We start from the raw sequence: 6,000 nt of genomic DNA on the forward strand, positions 1-6,000 counted from the left end.
TGAAAGTGGGGCAGAATTGCAGGAAACCGATATCGCGAGGTAGACTGGAATTGCATTCAAAGCATAGGAAAAGAGGCAGAACGTCCACAATGATGCACTTGGCCAAAAAGGGCGTATGCGTTTTTTCCTGAATATATTCAGGAAAAAACGCATACGCCCTTTTTGGCCAACCAAGCAAGCTTGCAAAGGAAACCTGCACTACAATGAAGTCTCACTTCCCCCCGGTCAAAAGGGCCATCTGAAAAAAGTGTAAAATCCAGAAAGGCAGGACAGGCCATGGAGAACTGGGAGCCTTGTTATGCTGATGGGCGGGATGTAAATTGCCAACAGCCACTCGGGAGAAGTGTATGGTGTTTCCTGAAACATCTAAAAAACAAAGCAACAGAGCCTAGGTCAATTCCACTTATGGTCCTATAGCTTAGGGAAATTAAAATAAAAAAGACACAGCCACCCCAAAGTTTGGGACGGCTCTGTTTACGAGAACCTCGTTTACGGTACAAGTTCAATATCGCAGAAAGCGAAAAATGGATAAAGAAGTTGTGGTACTTACGTACAATGCAATATCACCCAACAATGAAATCTATGTCAACAGGCCTGTAGCAGAAAATGAGTGGGTTCAGGTATGATGATTCTAACTGAAATAAGTCACACAGAAAAAGAAACATCATAAGATATCACTAATACACAGAATGTAAACTTGGCTACACAGGAACTGAATTACCAAAGAGAACAGGGTCTCAAATTTAGAAAACCAACTTATGCTTGCTTAAGGGGAAAGGTGAGTTGGGGTGCTGCATAAAACCAGAGATTGAAATGAGCAGAGATAAAGTTCCTTAAGCCAAATATATAATAGACAAGAGCTACTCCTTGCTCAACGAAATGGACTCAGCACCCCATATTAAAAGCCTAAGAATGTACCTGACTAGTCAGTATCTTAAAACCTATGGATTGCTATGTGTCCGAAAGAGAATCAAGCATGTGTACAGGGGCATAAACGCAGCAGTGATAGGATTGGAGAGGTTCGGTGAGCAAACGAAGACCCTTTGAAATCATATTGCATGGTACCCATTCCACGGGTCTCAACTCTCCAGGTTTAAGGGATTCTTCCTTCAGCTAAAACATGCATGTGGAACCCAGAGTATGATCAACCGTGTGATCGGGAGACGTGTGCCACTATATCTCAGTTCTCGTCCCCTGGTACTCGGGTGCAACATTCCAGACACTTTACTAACACTCTCCCGACTTGGAGAGTCAGTGCCTTTAACCTCCTGTTTGGCCCAGTTTGCAATTTCTGCGGAAGATGAACAGGAATAGGGAGAATCAAAGAGAGAGTAGCTGGAGGTGTCTGGACGGGCAAATTTAACTCTCATTTCCCACCAGGAAGAGGAATTAACCAAAGGCTCAGCGTGCCGTGCCGGAACCAGATTAGAGCCTGAAGCAATCCTGCGGTGTTGCGGCCAGCTCACAAGAAAGCGAGTTGAAGAAAGGAGCTCAGGGGCACTGTAATTCACAAACCTGCAGAGTTATAAATGACAGCTATCGTCCAAAAATATACTGAAGTAAGGCTGCCAAGAGGACTTGAAAGCGGGGCAGAATTGCAGGAAACCGATTTCAGGAGGTAGAGTGGAATTGCATTTAAAGTATAGGAAAAGAGGCAGAACGTCGACAATGATGCACTTGGCCAAAAAGTGCGTATGCGTTTTTTCCTGAATATATTCAGGAAAAAATGCATACACCCTTTTTGGCCAACCAAGCAAGCTTGCAAAGGAAATCTGCACTACAATGAAGTCTCACTTCCCCCCGGTCAAAAGGGCCATCTGAAAAATGTGTAAAATCCAGAAAGGCAGGACAGGCCATGGAGAACTGGGAGCCTTGTTATGCTGATGGGCGGGATGTACATTGCCAAGAGCCACTCGGGAGAAGTGTATGGTGATTCCTGAAACATCTAAAAAACAAAGCAACAGAGCCTAGGGCACTTCCACTTATGGTCCTATAGCTTAGGGAAATTAAAATAAAAAAGACACAGCCACCCCAAAGTTTGGGACGGCTCTGTTTACAAGAACCTCGTTTACGGTACAAGTTCAATATCGAAGAAAGCGAAAAATGGATAAAGAAGTTGTGGTACTTACATACAATGCAATATCACTCAGCAATGAAATCTATGTCATCAGGCAAGTAGCAGCATAATGAGTGGATTCAGGTATGATGATTCTAACTGAAATAAGTCACACAGAAAAAGAAACATCATATGATATCACTAATACACGGAATGTAAACTTGGCTACACAGGAACTGGATTACAAAACAGAACAGGGTCTCAAACTTAGAAAACCAACTTATGCTTGCTTAAGGGGAAAGGTGAGTTGGGGTGCTGCATAAAACCAGAGATTGAAATAAGCACAGATAAAGTTCCTTAAGCCAAATATGTAATAGACAAGAGCTACTCCTTGCTCAACGAAATGGACTCAACACCCCATATTTAACACCTAAGAATGTACCTAACTAGTAAGTATCTTAAAACCTATGGATTGCTATGTCTCTGAAAGAGAATCAAGCGTGTGTACAGGGGCATAAACGCAGCAGTGATAGGATTGGAGAGGTTCGGTGAGCAAATGAAGACCCTTTGAAGTCATATTGCATGGTACCCATTCCACGGGTCTCAACTCTCCAGGTTTAAGGGATTCTTCCTTCAGCTAAAACATGCATGTGGAACCCAGAGTATGATCAACCGTGTGATCGGGAGACGTGTTCCAATATATCTCAGTTTTCGTCCCCTGGTACTCGGGTGCAACATTCCAGACGGTTTACTAACACTCTCCCGACTTGGAGAGTCAGTGCCTGCAACCTCCAGTTTAGCCCAGTTTGCAATTTCTGCGGAAGATGAACAGGAATAGGGAGAACCAATGAGAGACTAGCTGGAGCTGTCTGGATGGGCAAATTTAACTCTCATTTCCCACCAGGAAGAGGAATTAACCAAAGGCTCAGCGTGCCGTGCCGGAACCAGATTAGGGCCTGAAGCAATCCTGCGGTGTTGCGGTCAGCTCACAAGAAAGCGAGTTGAAGAAAGGAGCTCAGGGGCACTGTAATTCACAAACCTGCAGAGTTATAAATGACAGCTATCGTCCAAAAATATACTGAAGTAAGGCTGCCAAGAGGACTTGAAAGTGGGGCAGAATTGCAGGAAACCGATATCGCGAGGTAGACTGGAACTGCATTTAAAGCATAGGAAAAGAGGCAGAACGTCCACAATGATGCACTTGGCCAAAAAGGGCGTATGCGTTTTTTCCTGAATATATTCAGGAAAAAACGCATACGCCCTTTTTGGCCAACCAAGCAAGCTTGCAAAGGAAATCTGCACTACAATGAAGTCTCACTTCCCCCCGGTCAAAAAGGCCATCTGAAAAAAGTGTAAAATCCAGAAAGGCAGGACAGGCATGGAGAACTGGGAGCCTTGTTATGCTGATGGGCGGGATGTAAATTGCCAACAGCCACTCGGGAGAAGTGTATGGTGTTTCCTGAAACATCTAAAAAACAAAGCAACAGAGCCTAGGTCAATTCCACTTATGGTCCTATAACTTAGGGAAAATAAAATCAAAAAGACCCAGCCACCCCAAAGTTTGGGACGGCTCTGTTTACAAGAACCTCGTTTACGGTACAAGTTCAATATCGCAGAAAGCGAAAAATGGATAAAGAAGTTGTGGTACTTACGTACAATGCAATATCACTCAGCAATGAAATCTATGTCAACAGGCCTGTAGCAGAAAATGAGTGGGTTCAGGTATGATGATTCTAACTGAAATAAGTCACACAGAAAAAGAAACATCATAAGATATCACTAATACACAGAATGTAAACTTGGCTACACAGGAACTGAATTACAAAAGAGAACAGGGTCTCAAATTTAGAAAACCAACTTATGCTTGCTTAAGGGGAAAGGTGAGTTGGGGTGCTGCATAAAACCAGAGATTGAAATGAGCACAGATAAAGTTCCTTAAGCCAAATATGTAATAGACAAGAGCTACTCCTTGCTCAACGAAATTGACTCAGCAGCCCATATTAAAAGCCTAAGAATGTACCTGACTAGTCAGTTTCTTAAAACCTATGGATTGCTATGTGTCCGAAAGAGAATCAAGCATGTGTACAGGGGCATAAACGCAGCAGTGATAGGATTGGAGAGGTTCGGTGAGCAAACGAAGACCCTTTGAAATCATATTGCATGGTACCCATTCCACGGGTCTCAACTCTCCAGGTTTAAGGGATTCTTCCTTCAGCTAAAACATGTATGTGGAACCCAGAGTATGATCAACCGTGTGATCGGGAGACGTGTGCCACTATATCTCAGTTCTCGTCCCCTGGTACTCGGGTGCAACATTCCAGACGCTTTACTAACACTCTCCCGACTTGGAGAGTCAGTGCTTTAACCTCCAGTATGGCCCAGTTTGCAATTTCTGCGGAAGGTGAACAGGAATAGGGAGAACCAAAGAGAGACTAGCTGGAGGTGTCTGGACGGGCAAATTTAACTCTCATTTCCCACCAGGAAGAGGAATTAACCAAACGCTCAGTGTGCCGTGCCGGAACCAGATTAGAGCCTGAAGCAATCCTGCGGTGTTGCGGCCAGCTCACAAGAAAGCGAGTTGAAGAAAGGAGCTCAGGGGCACTGTAATTCACAAACCTGCAGAGTTATAAATGACAGCTATCGTCCAAAAATATACTGAAGTAAGGCTGCCAAGAGGACTTGAAAGCGGGGCAGAATTGCAGGAAACCGATTTCAGGAGGTAGACTGGAATTGCATTTAAAGTATAGGAAAAGAGGCAGAACGTCGACAATGATGCACTTGGCCAAAAAGGGCATATGCGTTTCTTCCTGAATATATTCAGGAGAAAATGCATACACCCTTTTTGGCCAACCAAGCAAGCTTGCAAAGGAAATCTGCACTACAATGAAGTCTCACTTCCCCCCGGTCAAAAGGGCCATCTGAAAAAAGTGTAAAATCCAGAAAGGCAGGACAGGCCATGGAGAACTGGGAGCCTTGTTATGCTGATGGGCGGGATGTACATTGCCAAGAGCCACTCGGGAGAAGTGTATGGTGATTCCTGAAACATCTAAAAAACAAAGCAACAGAGCCTAGGGCACTTCCACTTATGGTCCTATAGCTTAGGGAAATTAAAATAAAAAAGACACAGCCACCCCAAAGTTTGGGACGGCTCTGTTTACAAGAACCTCGTTTACGGTACAAGTTCAATATCGAAGAAAGCGAAAAATGGATAAAGAAGTTGTGGTACTTACATACAATGCAATATCACTCAGCAATGAAATCTATGTCATCAGGCAAGTAGCAGCATAATGAGTGGATTCAGGTATGATGATTCTAACTGAAATAAGTCACACAGAAAAAGAAACATCATAAGATATCACTAATACACGGAATGTAAACTTGGCTACACAGGAACTGGATTACAAAACAGAACAGGGTCTCAAACTTAGAAAACCAACTAATGCTTGCTTAAGGGGAAAGGTGAGTTGGGGTGCTGCATAAAACCAGAGATTGAAATAAGCACAGATAAAGTTCCTTAAGCCAAATATGTAATAGACAAGAGCTACTCCTTGCTCAACGAAATGGACTCAACACCCCATATTTAACACCTAAGAATGTACCTAACTAGTAAGTATCTTAAAACCTATGGATTGCTATGTCTCTGAAAGAGAATCAAGCGTGTGTACAGGGGCATAAACGCAGCAGTGATAGGATTGGAGAGGTTCGGTGAGCAAATGAAGACCCTTTGAAGTCATATTGCATGGTACCCATTCCACGGGTCTCAACTCTCCAGGTTTAAGGGATTCTTCCTTCAGCTAAAACATGCATGTGGAACCCAGAGTATGATCAACCGTGTGATCGGGAGACGTGTTCCAATATATCTCAGTTCTCGTCCCCTGGTACTCGGGTGCAACATTCCAGACGGTTTACTAACACTCTCCCGACTTGGAGAGTCAGTGCCTGCA

This window comes from Orcinus orca, unplaced genomic scaffold, assembly GCF_937001465.1.
Source record: "Orcinus orca unplaced genomic scaffold, mOrcOrc1.1 scaffold_63, whole genome shotgun sequence".
Lineage (NCBI taxonomy): Eukaryota > Metazoa > Chordata > Mammalia > Artiodactyla > Delphinidae > Orcinus > Orcinus orca.